The sequence below is a fragment of the Oratosquilla oratoria genome, chromosome 11 (genome assembly GCF_046742065.1).
Source record: "Oratosquilla oratoria isolate Oo_2021 chromosome 11, ASM4674206v1, whole genome shotgun sequence".
In the NCBI taxonomy this organism is placed as follows: domain Eukaryota; kingdom Metazoa; phylum Arthropoda; class Malacostraca; order Stomatopoda; family Squillidae; genus Oratosquilla; species Oratosquilla oratoria.
Window position 1 is genome coordinate 2,812,770 of NC_134787.1, and position 17,293 is coordinate 2,830,062.

Sequence of the window (17,293 nt, forward strand, 5' to 3'; positions counted from 1 at the left end):
AAAGTATTCTCCAGATTAAAGAATACAGTCTTGAAGATTGTTAAAGCAACTAGTGCAGTTGATTTCAACCAGAATTGCCTTAGAGAAAACCTGTGCCCCAGAAATATATATATATATATATATATATATATATATGTATATATACATATATATATATATATATATATATATATATATATATATATATATATATATATATATATATATATATATGTATATATACACACCAAGGCTTTCCCCCTTACAAGGGAGGTAGCCAAAAAGGAAGAGGCATAAAATCATTCCCACCCATTCCATCTCTAAATACACTCCACTCCACTCCACCCTCCCTCTTATCGTAGCACCTCCGAGATGACGGGTCATCCCTGCACCCTGTGCACTGCCCTGGGTCAGAGGCAGTGTCGCAAGGCACAGACATCCACAGCAAGGCCGCTTCATTAAATCGGCGACCCCCCCCTCTCCGTCCCCCCATGCAGAAAGGGAGTGGACGGGGAGAAATCCCTTCAGGCTGCGTCAAATTTTGCTCACACATACTACCTCACCCCCATTATAAATCCTTTTGCCTAACTCATAGGGAGGAAGTCCAGACCAGGATGTGACAGTCTGACTGAGGGGACCAGTTTCTGTCCTTAATTTCTTGATGATCTTTAAAATGATACATAGAGAGTTCTTGCCATGGGGTCCGTACCACTCGACAACTTGAGGACAAGACAACTTCGCAAATAAGATCCTGTTCGGCCTGGATTTCCCTGGAGTGTCATTCCAGTCCTAAAAATATTGTCCCCTGAAGTAGGGAAGGTCTGGAATGACGAAGAGAAATATTTCTCGATGGTTATTCAGTCTTTGTTGAGGTGTTCTGAAGTGAGTGGAATACAGACACAATGTTGAAACCATAACATTGCCCATAATCGTGACAGTTCCAGTCTTCATTCCTTTTGCAAATATGAGCTGGGGGGTTGAGGGGGGGAGGTAGATTTTGGCATAGGTGAAGCCGTTATATCTAGATTTTTTCACCTCTTTCAAGTTCCCTGTCCTCAGTAGCTGTTCTCAGTCCCCATCCTTTCCAGTATTAGCAACCAGTTTTTCCAGTTTTTCTCAGTCCTTTCTTATCTTCCAGCATCTTCAACTCTTCTTAATTCTTTGTCTCATCCTTTTATAGAAGGGGGTTCCCGTCCATCCCAAGTTATCTATTCATTAATTGTACTCGTCTTTTGAACCCGGCTTCCTTATGGACCAAGAGGTCTATTTGTTAACGGGCGACTCCATTCTAAATGTTTGCGTCATCATAGACGAGTGATCTCTTTTGTTCCGTTTGTGTGACCAGACCGGAACGCGATGCAATCATCTCTCCGAATCAACCCTTTCTCTGCTGCAGCATGTGCACCGCACAGATTAACATGCCGGGCCAAACTCCGGGCGGTTTCTTCTCCAACAGAGAGAGAGAGAGAGAGAGAAAGAGAGAGAGAGAGAGGTAGAGAGAGAGAGAGAGAGAGAGAGAGAGAGAGAGAGAGAGAGAGAGAGAGAGAGAGAGAGAGGGAGGGAGAGAGGAGAGAGAGAGAGATATAGAGAGAAAGAGAGAGAGAGGGAGAGAGAGAGAGAGAGAGAAAGAGAGAGAGAGAGAGAGAGAGAGAGAGGTAGAGAGAGAGAGAGAGAGAGAGAGGCAGCTAAACAGACAGACACACATACATATAGACAGACAGATAGAGAGACAGGCAGGCAGAGAGACAAAGGACGGAGACGGACGCAGAGACACAGAGGCATAGGGAGACACAGGGAGACACAGAGAGACACCACGACTAAGAAGGAGTCTTGGCCGATTAAGTCTCTAGTCAGGCTGGAACTCAACCCTCGGTAGCTTAATAAAATCTCCTGGAGCATGCTAGAAGTAAATCTAGACAGTGCATCATGATGTTCAAGCCTTTAGTGACAGCATCCTTAACTTCCTTTCGGCAGCTTAATAAAATCACCTGGAGCATACTACAAGTAAATCTAAACAGTGCATCATGATGTTCAAGCCTTTAGTGACGTCATCCTCAACTTCCTTTCACTCTCGACCCCCCCTCCACCCCCCTCCACCCCCCTCCACCCCCGCAACCGTCGGCTTGTCCCTTCACCGAAGCGTCCTCCAGCTTGATGTAGCCAATTCTGTCGTCGTCCTTTCACCTTTCCCTCCGCCACGGACGGATTGGGCAGGTGTTCACCTGTGTACCCAACAACCAGCACACGGCAGATGCATGAACGACAATCGACCAGCATGCGATCAGCAAACGACCAAGGAATGGCTAACATAACGACATGACCGTAACACAACCAACTTACAATCAGTACATTAACAACACACAACTAATACAAGACTAACATACGATCAGTAAACATCTAGCACACGACTAACACACGGGCAACATAAACACAACTGACACACACACACACACACACACACACACACACACACACACACACACACACACACACACACACACACACACACACACACACACACACACACACACACACACACACACACACACACACACACACACACTCACGGCGCGGACACGACTCGGTGGCGCCGTTGGTAGAGTCCCAGACTGTCAGTATGGCGGTACCGGCGGTACCTGGTTCGAATCCTGCCCAGGGCTGAAATAATTTCAGTATCGCTGCGCTTCGAGTCGTTACTCCAACTCTTGTGGGCGGGGAGTTGGGGGGGAGTGTGCGTGTAAGGTCACAGCATTACCCATAGATCGGTCATATGAGCTCTGAGCTCTCTTCCGGGAGGGAAATAGCTGTCGATCACGAGTCCAACACGTGATCCAAAGACCATGGTGAACCATGGTGAATCACACACACACACACAATTGAGGCACCGGAAAGAAATCACCAAGTTGATGGCGTGTGGTGAGATATTTGTGGAGGCTTCAGCTTCTTCAGAAATAATGAAACTTTCTAATATGCCTTTACGACAGAGAACAGTTTTCTGGAAGGCGATTTGAGTAATAATTTGGACTAAGAAAATGTGAATATAGACGTGAGTAAGTGCTCAATCTTTCGGGGTCATTCGGAGTAAGAAAAGCTTCAAGACCTGATAAGATCTTCAATTGGATACTTAGAAACGTAGGGAACAACAGTCTTGTGTGTTCATTAAGAGAAGGAATACTGCCACAGGATTGGAAAAAGGTTAATGTGGTACCAATTCACAAAGGTGAAAGGAAACACTACTGGATTACAGGTCAGTGTTTTTGACTAGTATAATAGTGAAATTATGGGAAAGGATTGCCAAAGATTGATAGGGATAGATCTCTTGAAGATATGGACATTTTGACAGTTTGGCTTTGGGTCTGAGAGGTCATGTGTCATGAGCTTATTGGTGTGCTACAAGAAAGGGAAGGCTAAGTGAGCTCTATGTACTTCAGTTTGAGAAGGCTATGGATAAAGTATCTCACAGTCATCTCAAGTAGAAACTGGAACACAATGGGGGACAAAGAGGCAAGCTACTTGAATGGATGAACAAAATTTCAAAGGGGAGATACATGAGGATAATAGGAAAGGAAAAGATGTCAGGACGGAGAACACCGACCACTGAAGTCTCACAAATTTCGTTGTGAGCGCTTGCAAGGGTTATATACAACAAGCTATGCCAATCCGTTTGCAGATGATGAAATAATCACGATGATATGGATTAACGTCACACACTCCCTCCTATCGGGAGGCTAGGACTGTGCCCCTCACAGAGGGCTTTTGGAGCGTAGAATTTAATGAACTATGCCCTTGGTTCAACTTCGCCGGTGGCAGGATTCGAACCGCCCTCACCTCGTCCTTCGCCGTAAGTAACGACGCCCTAACCCGCTCAGCCAGCGAAGAGGGTTGTAGGTTGCTGCGAAAGAGATCTAGATACTACATCGTATATTCGCAAGGCACCAGTAAATGAAAATTATTTTCATTGCTAAAAAAAATATATACAAATTACTGGAAATGGAAATATCTCAAAAAGATCTTATCTGAACTATTCCTTGGAAAATGAATCTATCACAAAGGCAAAATACGAGAGATTTGGAAGTGTTTATAAAACGCAACACATTATTAAGAACCCAGTCTGGAAGAGAAAACAGATGAGGAGAAACTAAAAGAATTAGGTCTGCCAACTTTGAAAGATCAAAAAGAAGTGGTGATTTGATTACAGCATTCAGGATCCTAAAGGGGATAGGCTACATTGTGAGAAGAGATATCCTGATTAGGTTAGAAGAGCTTTAAGAGGTCACGGTACAAAAATTGAAAAAGATTACATGTCTAAACGACGTAAAGAGATACAGTTTACCACGTAGATGAACAAGTTGAACAAATACTTGAAATAGCTTAATTGATACAGCCCAAACTGAACAAATTTGTGAATTCAAATCTAAATATGATAGTTGGAAATTAAGAATATATACCATGCTAGAACCATACATGAACTTCAGAACAGGTAGGATAGATTTGAGATTAAGAAAGGACTCGACGAATGTTTATCCCTTCTTGTGCACTATAATTAAGTAAATATAGTTAGGGATAGACACAAACACGTACATACATACAGAAACTCAAACAAACACGTACTAAAACACATGTACGCACACAAACATGTGCTAACACACACACACACACACACACACACACACACACACACACACACACACGCACACACACACACACACACACACACAAACGCATGCACACACACACACACACACACACACACACACACACACACACACACACACACACACACACACACACACACAACACACACACACACATACACAAACTTGTTCCACTCTCCTCTTCATCTTCTCCTTTCTTTCTAACTTCATCAATACACCTTCACGCCCGCCCTGGCACAACTGCACTTCGTCTCCAACGATGACTCTTCCTAATCGACTCCTCCCTTCCCTTTTCCATCTCGTTTTTTTTTTTTTTTTTGGTATTTTATTTTCCCATTACTACTTCCTCACCATTATCTTCCCTTGCCTTACCATCCCTTGCCTCTTGTCGTCCACCATTATCTTCTTTTGCTTAGCCAATTCTTTTTTTTTTTTTTTTACTTTTTCCTCATTCCCTTTAACATCATTTCCTCTTCTTCTTCCCCATTCCCCTTCTTTCCCCATCTCTTCCTCTCTCTCCTCCGTCCTCTCCTTCCCCTCTCACTCCTCTTGCTTCGCCATTTCTTCCTCTTCCCTCTTTGCCTCCATGTCTTCTTCCATTACGTCACCCCCTCTTTCCCTTTCTCTCTCTCTCTCCTTCTCCTCCTCTCTCTCTCCTTTCTCTCTCTCTCTCTCTCTCTCTCTCTCTCTCTCTCTCTCTCTCTCTCTCTCTCTCTCTCTCTCTCTCTCTCTCTCTCTCTCTCTCTCTCTCTCTCTCTCTCTCTCTCTCTCTCTCTCTCTCTTTCCTCCCTCTCCTCTTCCGTCTGCTTCTCCTCCCTTTACTTCTACTCCCTCTCTTCCTCCTCCTCTTCCTCCTCCTCTTCCTCCTCCTGTTCATCCTTCTCTTCCTTCTCCTCTTCCTCCTCCTCTTCCTCCTTCATCTTCCTCTTTCTCCTTCTCTTCCTCTTCCCCTCCTCCTACTCCTCCTCTTCCTCTTCCTCTTCTTCTTCCTCCTCTTCCTCCTCCTCCTCTTCCTCCTCCTCTTCCCCCTCCTCTCCCTCCTCCTCTTCCTCTTTCTCCTTCCCTTCATCTTCCCCTCCTCCTCTTACTCCTCCTCCTCTTCCTCTTCCTCTTTCTCCTCCTCCTCTCCCTCTTTCTCCTCCTCCTCCTCTTCCTCCTCCTCCTTTTCTTCCTCCTCTTCTTCTTCCTCCTCCTCCTCCTCCCTTTCCTCCTCCGCGGCGGTCGTGCGGAAGGACAAGGTAAACGTGGAAGATTCACAAGGTCACAACGCGACGACACGGCCGAGGAGGAGGAGGAGGAGGAGGAGGAGGAGGAGGGAAATTCTTCTGGAGTCAGTTTACGGTTTGTTGTGGTGGTGGCGGCGGTGGTGGTGGTGGTGGTGGTAGTTGTGTCGGTGGTGGCGGTGGTGGTGGTGGTGGTGGTGGTGGTGGTGGTGGTGGTGGTGGTGGTGGTGGTGGTGGTGGTGGTGGTGGTGGTGGTGGTGGTGGTGGTGGTGGTGGTGGTGGTGGTGGTGGTGGTGGTGGTAGTGGTGGTGGTTGTATGTGGCAGAAGGTCGTAAGGCAATAGAGTTGGGGGAGGAAGTCCAGAATCAGGAGGAGGAGGAGGAGGAGGAGGAGGAGGAGGGAGGTAGGAGGGTATGAAGGATTACTAAGAAAGAGCGTAGGAGAGAGGGAATAGCGAAGGAATTGCATAAGAAGAGGGAGGGAGAGGAGGAAGATATAAAGAGAGAAGAAGAGTGAAGAAATACAGGAGGAAGGAAAAGAGAAGGAAGGAAGGAGGAGAACGGGAAGGGAAAAGAGGAGGAGGAGGAAGAGATGGAGGGAAAGAAGAGAGGAGAAAGAGAAGAAGAGGAATAGAGGACTCCGACGGAGGACGATTTCGCTGCCACTCCCCCCCCCCCCCGAGATGGTCGTGAGCCTACGACGTAGCATTTGTTCAACAGCACGCCATAAGTTCTTGATAATGTCAATGAGAACGTCTCTGAGGAAAGACAATGGCGTGCCCCACACCCACTCCAAAAATGAGACAAATTTGCCTGCCTACGGGGGATAAGCCAACGCGTAGTCAACCATTTCAGGCAACAAAGGGAAGACATTGTGTAGGAAACATATAAGAGGAGGAGGAAGAGAAGGAGGACGGGGAGGGAAGTAGGAAGAGGGTGAAGAAGTGGAGGAGAAAGAAGGAGGAACAGGGGAAGAAGAGGAGGAGAGGTGGGGAGGAAGAAAAAGATGAAAAATAAGGAAGATGGGGAACAAAAGGTACAAGAGGAGGAGGAGGAAGGGGTGGGGAAGAAAGAAGAGGAGGAAGAAGAGGAGGAGAACCTGGTAGACTAGATACTATTTGGTAGCGAGCAGAGACGACAAGACCAGCCATACATTCCCATTGTTCACGTTGGTAAGGCGCCCCCCACCCCCTCCTTGCGCGTTCCAAGGCTGTGTTGTTGTAGTAGAAGTAGCAGTAGTAGTAGTAGTAGTAGTAGGAGTAGTAGTAGTAGTAGTAGTAGTAGTAGTAGTAGTAGTAGTAGTAGTAGTAATAGTAGTAGTAGTAGTAGTAGTTGTTGTAGTAGTAGTAGTTATAGTAGTAGTAGTAGTAGTAGTAGTAGTAGTAGTAGTAGTAGTAGTAGTAGTAGTAGTAGTAGTAGTAGTAGTAAGTAGTAGTAGTAGTAGTAGTAGTATAAGTAGGAGGAGGAGTAAGAGGTGGAGGAGGAGGAGGAGGAATGGGCTGCTCTTGACCGCGGAGGCGTTCTAGATAAAGTATAGAAAATGGCAGGACGAAAAATATATTCGAGGAGCAAAGAACGAAAAGTATATCAATTCAAATTCAAAGTACCGGGTTTGGGGGAGCCATCTTGAAATTTCCTTTTAGAAAAAGTCCAAGTCATGGACAGACCGTTGGAAAGATGGGGAATTACCGAGCCTTCCAGCTAACTCCATCGAGCCGATGACGTAGTTCGATGCGAGACGCACTTCAACTTGAAGAAAGTCTTGGTCGATCGGGACCACATTCAAACCGTAGTTAACCTCCCTCTCCCCAACACCAGTTGTATGAAATAGTTTGCCTTTAGCCAGAATAAATACCATAAAGTATGTGTGAATTTACACATTTATAGAGTCCTTTGCCATCATAATACGTTCACAGTAAATAAAAATATTTTCTACACATTTTTTTTCATGTTTCCTAAAACAGAAAGCACTATATTTCAAATTACATTGTTCTTATCTGTAAGATTATCTGTCGTATAGTAATTGTCTTGGCCCATTCTCACTATGATCGTGGTGTGCTCAAACGTCTTACCTGCAAAAAGGGTTTCATGGGGTCAACATTTATTGACAATATTTCTATTTACACTATTTCAATTACTGACGACATGGTTAAAATATCAACTAAGAATTCTCTAAAGGTACTCTTTTAGCATTTGGTGTCAGCCGCAGAGGGTCAGTATTAATGGAATTATTTCAAAATGGTGAATAGAATCTTATTCCCCATGGAGTGACGTTATGGGAATGATGATTTGGTTTAACGTCACAAACTCCCTCTATCAAAAGGCTAAAACGGTGCCCCTCACAGAGGAATTTGTTGAGTAGAATCTAACGAACCATGCCCTTGGTTCAGCTTCGCCGGTGGCAGGGTTCGAACCGCCATCCCCTCGACCATAGCCGCAAGTAGTGACGCCCTAACCCGCATAATCAAAAAGTGACCCAACACACCCAAGGTCAAGCTAGGTCACTTGCTGGAGACGATTCATTGAGGTCAATCCTGAGATGGAGTGATAGTTACAATTCGGGTTTACTTAAACTTAGAGGCGATATTAGAATAGTGAGTCTAGCACGTCGAAGACCCGGCCACGGTCGTCGGTATAGAGTCTAGAGTCTTAGATGGTATCTAGACTTCTTATCACTTCCTGTAGACCTCTAAAACGACCGAAAGGACGTTTGAAGGACGCCACCTTAGAGGAGGGAGTGTAGAAGAGGCGAGTGACGATGTTGTGTCGTTTTGGTAACCAACACCTTTCCTCGACTGCGACGACATGAAGGATGGAAGTGTTTGTGGTCGATAAATTGCCCCACGGGCGACTCTTTTCCCTCGGCATATTTGCGTGTGAATCAGGACTCTGAAAGTTATAAATCTATTCACTCGTCGATGCTCACTGGCAGTGAAACGTAGGAAACCATCAGTTGTAGAAAATTAACGTAAAGTATTGTGGGATCGTTTGGTTTGTATCCAAAGCTGGTTAAAAAGCCGCGGAATTTGGTAAACGTGCCAGGAAAATGGAGATGTCTGTTGTTTCGTTACGCCACGAGTCTCTTTCCGACACTCGTGTGGCAATGAAGCGAAGAAAAATAACAATGATTGTGATCATTAGCATGAAAGTCGTGAAATAACAGCGGTCGTGAAAATTAGCATAACATTTTTGACGAGAATGTTAGTATGGCAGTCGTGAATGCCAACGTCGCTAACCTTTGCTGGGTAAACAATTCAGACCAATTCTAAAAACTTTCGTATTCGGGAATTGTTTCAACCTTGTAATTCGTTTGTACTGAGTATTAAGTAATGCTTTCGATTTACAAACTTGAAGAGTACCTTGCCATCATAACACGCACACTAAATAAAATTGCATTTTCTACACATTTTCCCATATTTCCTTACAAAGAAAGTAATATGTTTGAAATTACAGTATTTTAGATCTACAAAATTATGCTCGGCCTTTTTTTCGTCCTTGTTTAGTGCGTTATATTCAAACTTGTCATAAGCTATTTTACTATTTATGTTTTACATTTTCAAACAATAATTCGTGATCCTCTAAGTACTTTAATATGTTTGCAGAGGAACCGTAAATTTTACCGAAAATTTCCGTCACCATTTTACCGTCAGTTTTTCCATAAATATCACGGATTATTTTTTACGGTGTGATAGATATATCAAGGGTCTATAATTACTGTATACTCCAGGGAAAGTAAACAGCCTACCGTTATGTTAAGATGGCCTCGGATTAGAGCAACAGGAAAGGCGAAGATAAAGAAACACAACCGAATTCGACAAAGTATTGTGTGAACTAGGAACAATAAACCTCAAATGTTTAATTTGACAAGTGTTGTAGTTCGGTAGTAAGTCCTTGGCTAACATTTAGTAGGTCTTTTGGTGGGGACCTGATGTTGTATTGATGAGCTTTGGGAGACGGGTACTGGGAAGATGTTCCTTCCTGAGGTACGTCCTTTAGGACCCTCTCCCCCCCAACAACCCCCCAACCCCCCAACCCCCCGTTGGTCCCACAGTAAACGGTCAATACACACAAGTGAGGCGTCCATATACCCAACACGTGGATATAAAGCTCATGCCCACGAAACCAGCTGGAGCCCTAGCCTACGATGGGGTAAATGTTACGTAAAGGCCAGTCTAGCCCTGGGCTTATTTGAACAAAGGAGTAGAACCCAGAAGAAGAGGAGGGAATGCGGAAAAGCGTTATTGGCTAGAAAATAGCTGGCTAAGAACATTGGAAAGAGAGGCACAGGAAGTAAAAGAGGATGAAGGGAATAAGAAAGAGAGAAATTGGGAAGGGAAGGGAAAGAGAAGGAACGTAAAGAGAAAGAAGAGAAGTAGGAAGAAGAAAAGAAGAAAGAGGAGACAGAAGAATAAAAGGAAAAGGAGGAGGGAAAGAGGAGGAGAAATAAAGGAATGGAGGAGGAAAAAGAGACGAGGAGGGAGAGGGGGGAGAGAGGAGGAGAAGAAAGAAGAGACAGAGGAAGAAGAAGAAAAGTAGAAGGAGGAGGAGTTGGTAGAGAAGGAGGAGAAGAAGAACAAGGATAAGGAAGAAGAGTAGGAGAAGGAAGAGGAGGAGGAATAGGAGAGAAAGGACGAAGATAAGGAGAAGGAAGACGAAGAGAAGAATGGGATGGACTACAAAGCTGAGGAGGAGGAGGAGGAAGGGAAGGAGGAGAGGGAGGACGAAGATGAGGAGGAGGAGGAAGATAAGGAGGAAGAGAAGGAGGAGAGGGAGGACGAAAATGAGGTGGAGGAGGAAGAGGAGGAGGAGGAGGAAGAGATGAAAGAGAGGGAGGGCGAAGATGATGAGGAGGAGAGGGAGGACAAAGGTGAGGAGGAGTAATAGGAGGAGGAGGAGGAGTAGGAGGGCGAGAAGGAGGAAAAGAAGAAGGGGAGGGAGTACGAGGATGAGGAGGAGGAGGAGGGAGAGGAGGAAGGACAAGGCAAACAAGACGGATACAAACAAGGTCACCACATGGAAATTCTTGTCGGGCCGTCTCACGGCTCCATCGGGAACGGGGGATGAGCGACAAAGGTGTGGGAAAGGGAGGGGCTGTCGCTCGTGGGAGGAGGAAGAGGGGGAGGGGGAGGAGGGAGGGGGAAGGGGGAGGGGGAAGGGGGGAGCTGTAGGGGTGTACAGGTTTCAACTTATTCTGTCTCGTCTCTAGTGACATCTTCCGTATCCAAGTCCTTCATGCGTATCAGCTGATGTTATTTTTCTTATTTTCTATTTATTCTTATTATGTTGATTGACCGCCCTCTCGGCTATGCCTGTCTTCTGTCAACAGTTTGTAGGCTCGATGGCGGCACAAACAACCGGCTTTTGGAAAAATATTGACATTGCCAGGGCGTGGAATAAATTGCACCATTTTTGGACAGCGTGATTTCTCGCTTGGAATTTAACACGTTGAGTGAATTTGTAAGCGTCTATATGATTTTCTCTTTATTGTTCAGTCATGTTGAGACACTAACCCCCATTTGCCTGGGATTAGGCATCCGGACCGAAAAAAAATATATAGATATTCGCGTTACGTTTATCCTTTCGTAAACCGTGGCCAACTCCATAGAATTCTATATAGCAAATAACAAAAAATATAATGGAGTCACTTAGGATCAAACTCTCACCTTAAGTGGTCGAATCTCCCATTAAGAGCATAAGAACATAAGAATGAAGGAGACTGCAAGAGACCATAAGGCCTACACAAGGCAGTTCCGTATCCATCACCACCTGTCATCCCCATCCATAAAGTTATCTAACCGTTTCTTAAAACAACTGATAGTTTCAGCGGTGACTACATGGTTACTAAGTCTATTCCATTCGTCGACCACCCTATTAGTTAACCAATTCTTGCCTATTTCCTTCTTAAATCTTAATTTGTCCAGTTTAAATCCATTCAAGCTCAATCTATTCTATTTTCATTTTGTGATAGAATCGGCAGTAGACAGCTAATCAAAAATCAGTTAAATGTTATCTTTTAGACACTGTTCTCTCTGAAGGAAATAGTTTATATGTTTAATTTACACTTCTTATAATCCTAATTTACACTTCGTATAACCTAGCTTTTCTATGATAATCCTATCCTAGTTGTAATATGAGGACCACAGTGGAAATAAGTCTTTTGACTTTCTGTGCCATCCTCGGATGTACAATTATATATACTATGTATAATATTGAGTCTTATATGTATTGTACTTATTGCATGTATGACTGTATCCGAATAAAATTCAATTCAATTCAATTCAGCTACATCAAAAGCCAAACATTGTACCGCACGATGAGAGGGTCCGGCATACTGAAGACCTTAGGTCACCCTCACTCCTTTCTTGTCTTCAAGGTGAAGATGAGCAGGGTCAGACATAGAGACAAAAACTCATCCATGGAGGCAGGGAGGAGAGTGTGAGGGGGCAAAGGGGGCAGGTGTAGGCAAGGGAGGGGGGTAATGAAGGTGGGATGGAAGGGCAGGAAGGGCAGGAAGGGGCAAGGGATGAGCAAAGAGAAGGACACGCCGCGGCGAAGGACGGAGTGGGAACAGAACCCGGAGGACCAGAGGATGTGTTAGCTGGTCGGGCGGAGCGGCGCTGCAGCCTTGGACCAAGATATCTGTGACACAATTGGGAAACAAGACCACCTGAGTGGAACAAAGAAGAGGAGGAGGAGGAGGAGGAGGAGGAGGAGGAGGAGGAGGAGGAGGAGGAGGAGGAGGAGGAGGAGGAGGAGGAGGAGGAGGAGGAGGAGGAGGAGGAGGAGGAGGAGGAGGAGGAGGAGGAGGAGGAGGAGGAGGAGGAGGAGGAGGAGAAGGTGTACTAGGAGGAGGAATACGAGGACTGCGAGGAGGAGAAAGAGGAGGAAGGGGTTATTGAAAGAGAATATGAAGAAAGATTCATGAATCGAAAACGACAATTTCGGACTAGACAGGTTTCAAGATATTTCCCCTGTGACTTTGACTTGATCTATTTTTTTACATGGACCGATACTAGGCGAGCGCATTACTTAGAGCGTGTGTGTGTGTGTGTGTGTGTGTGTGTGTGTGTGTGTGTGTGTGTGTGTGTGTGTGTGTGTGTGTGTGTGTGTGTGTGTGTGTGTGTGTGTGTGTGTGTGTGTGTGAGTGTGTGTGTGTGTGTGAGTGTGTGTGTGTGTGTGTGTGTGTGTGTGTGTGTGTGTGTGTGTGTGTGTGTGTGTGTGTGTGTGTGTGTGTGAGTGTGTGTGTGTGTGTGTGTGTGTGTGTGTGTGTGTGTGTGTGTGTGTGTGTGTGTGTGTGTGTGTGTGTGTGTGTGTGTGTGTGTTTCTGTGTGTGTGTCTATGTCTGTGCGCGTGTATTTGTTCCTCATTAATTCTTTTTACCACACTTTGTTGTTTATCATATAGAAACAGAACTTGCTTTGTATCTGCACAATGACGCTCTTGGGTGAATAGTATCGCAAGGAATAAGCCAGAATAAAATCTCTAGGGTCTTCTTCACACGCAGCGAGGGATGACATCCCCCTCTCCCACGTCCCCCCGCCCATCTGCCGCACCCACCCACCACCCTTGTTGGGGGGCGGACGCGGAAACCGCCGCCCACGACTTGCTACGCCCGAATCCCGTTGTGAAAGTCCACAAATCAATGGAAGATATGTCCGTGAAGCGATGGCATAGATAGAAGAGAGAGATAGAGATAGTGCGTGACGATAAGAGAGAGAGACAGACAAAGAAAGAGAGAGAGGGATTGAGAGAGGGGGACAAGGGGAGAGGGAGAAATGGAGAGAAGCAGATGCGTGATTAGTGAATACCGATTTTTTTTTCACATCTTAGTATAGTCAGAGTGTTCGTATCATAACCATGGTAATGAGGAAAACAAACATCATCCTGTGTATAATTTTGCATAAAAGTATACCAGCCTAAGACCCGATGTATATCAAATCTAGAATTCGAAATAGAAAACAATGATGAAAAAATTGGGAGGAATTCTATACTGTTTCAGCCTAGGTGGAGGGCCAAATGTATAGGCCTCGGCCACAGTTAAGCGCCCCCTGTCGTAAGTTCCACACTTTAGCCTCGTTGACATGGAGGCTAGTTTAGAAGCCGCCAGTGTCAACGGAAAGCTAGTAAACTTGCCTCCAAACTATCCCGGTGTCAACACTTACCTTCCGGGTAAGTTAACTTGCAACAGCTAGCACAAGAGGCTACTAAACTAGCCCCACGTGTTAAAGAGGCTTTAGCTTCTATGAATATTTTATCGAGTATAACATGGGCACCTATACTTGTAACACCTGAACATATGAAATGCAAAAACAGGATTGAATGTGGAAATTCGTCATGTGACCAAAATAGGAGCAAGTAATGAAGACCGGGCACTTGCGTCATCAATGGGCGGGGCCTGTGCGCATAGCCGAACCGGACCCTCCTAGTCTTTGCGACCTTCTTCTTCTTCTTCTTCTACTTATTCTTCTTCTTTTTTCTTTTATTTGACTATCTATTTTTATTATTATTACAAGGTCAGCTCATCCTCAACACGCCAATGGAGGCTTCTGCCTCTTCCATCTCCATCTCCATTTGTCATTTACATCCTTTCAAGGTTATATGCTTCAGATGAAGTAAGACCCACCCTTCAATCCTCTCAACACTATCCTATACTTTATATTCATTTTCTATCCGGAAATGTACAAATTTACTGAGCCGAGGCGATCCCTATGAACCGGGTGCAATATATAATTGACACAGTTGCTGAATTAATTTGGGATTATGATCATAACTAAAATCCTGGGGTTTCTTGAGCAAATGTAAACGTTTGACGTTAACCGTTTCGTTCAGATACATCAAGTAATCCCTAGATGTTGACCTTCTAGATAAGGATTAACCTCACCTTTGCTAAATCGAGCCATCTGCCCCCGGCCAGATGAGATACACAAGGTAATGATGACTTTCACAAATGATTTCATTAATGTGTTTTCGAATCAGTTTCTTATTCATATTAAATGTACTTCAACTGTAAATTCCTCTGTTTTTGAAAATTCCCCCTCTTTTGGTTTTATTTTTTCCTTCCTTTTCTATATATCTATTTTTCTAGAACTAACTGTTTGAACCTTTCAACATGGTGAAGTGTCTTATTGATTCTTCTTATTGTTGACGCCAGCCGACTTTATTCAGCTAAGGAAAATAAGCGTGATTACGTGATGCCTTGATAGAGACTCCTTTTGCTTCAGAGCTTAGCCCTGAGCTGAATAAGATAGCCTGGACGTACGTCAGTGTATTGAAAGGGTTATTAAGCATTTGGCGCAAGACATTATTCTATAATCTATTCATTTATTTATTCATCTATTAATTCATTTATTCATTGATCTACTTATCTATCTAATTGTTTATGAGTCTCTTTATCTATTTGTCTATCTATTTGTTTGCTTATTTATTTGTATATTTATTTGTTAACTTATTCATCTATTCATTTATTTATTTTCTATAAATCTATTTATCTTTTCGCTTATTCATCTACATATTTATTCATTATTTATTTTTTGTTTATCTATCAATTTATCTATTTTTTCACTTTGTTTATCCCTTTATTCATCTTTTAATCTATTCTTTTTATAGCTAACTGCATGACCATGGGCTCCATTCACTACGGTTACCAGTGACTGCCACTGGCCCTGATTGTCCAAGTACAGGAAGCCAAGCCCAGCAAGCGAGTAAACAAGCAAACAGTACTACCGCAACATTCCCAAAGAGTTGGAGTAGCCTTACAGCTCTTAGTGTTGTTGCAACATGGAAGAAGTGTGTTTGGTTGCACTTGCTTTATTGCAATATACAGAATAAGAGCTAGCTACGCTCGTAGAGTCCCGTCTCTGTTCTCAGTTGTTGTTTTTTTATTCAATTGAACTGTTTACTAGGAAAATATGTTACAAGTCTGTTTATTCAAGATAACACACGTGTTGTTGCAATATTCGTGTGGTATTGTTTTGTTGGCTGGAAGTAGAGGGATTCAGCTAATACTGAGCGAACCCGGCGTATGGCTTGTCCCTCACCTCCGCAGCACCTCACTCGCCGAGGAAGAAGCTTCACATGATCACCTTCCAAGCACCAAAAAAAAAAAAAAAAAAAAAAAAAAAAAAATCTTCATCAACCTTATTTAGCTTCAAAGGTTATCCAGTTTTTTGTTTTGTTTTCGGCGCATCTTCACCTTCTTCTCTTTTTTTTTTTTTTTTTTACTTTTTTTTTTCTTTTTCTACATCCTCCTTCTCCTGTTCTTGGTTCTATTCTAACGTCTTTCAACATTCTCCTATTTCCTCTTCCTTGTCTGTTTCCCCAGTCCTATTTTCATTTACTCCCACTCCTACTCCCACTTTCACTCTCACTCCCACTCTTACATTCCCTCACGTTCTTTCCTCCCCCATCCCACTTCCCCATCCCTTCTTCCTCCTACCCTCCCCCTCCTACCCTCCAACTCCCGTTCCTCCCTCTGCTCTCCCTCCCACTCCCCTCCTTCTCCTCCCACTCCCAACCCCGACACCACACTCCCTCTCACTCTCACTCTCGCTCGCAATCCAACTTCCACTCACTCACACTCTTACTTTCGTTTTCATTCTCGTCTCTTTTGTCTTTTTCGTTTTCGTTTGCATTCTTTAATCTTCATATTCCCCTGTTTTCTAATCAAGTTATCATTCCGTTGTCGTTCATAGTCGCTTTGTCACTCTCGTCGTCATTCACATTTTCGGTCATCTTTATTCACTTACTTTCCTCTTCCTTCTCATCTTCCTCCTCCTTCTTCTTCTCCACCTGCCTTTCATTTTCTTCTAACCTCTCCTCCTCTTTTCTTTCGTGTTCCTTCTTTCATCCTCTTCTTCTTTTATCGTATCCTTCTGCCCTTTTACAACCCTATTCTCCTCTTTTTCTTATTACCTCTCATATCTTATCACATTTCTTTTCTTTCTCTCCCCTCCTATTCCCTTTCTTGCTCTATCATTCATTCACCTTCCACCTACACATCGTTTATTTTCATCTTACTTGGGATCGATCTATCAGTGTGCTAAGCTCACGGAGCCGGAACCATCAACTGTCCACCTCGATCGTCCTTTGTTGAGAAGCCTATGACCTTGGTAGAAAACGTGTATACTCTTGGCCTTTGTCCAAGTCCATCAGATTATACAGCCTTTGTCGACAAACTCCCTTCACATTTAGGGCATAATGTATGTACAGTCAACACCAATTCTAAGTACTACAGCGGCCGGCGTCTTTATATATACAGAGCAACCATATTTCTCTCTGCCCAACAGGTACGGTACGATTATGTTTACGAGATCATAAATCTACGACCTTATGACGTACGTCTCTCGTAACTCGCAAGAAGACATCGGCCACTGTGGTGCTCAGATGTGGAGGCAACTCACTTGTCCACGAATATCATGACATATCTGTGCAAATAGGT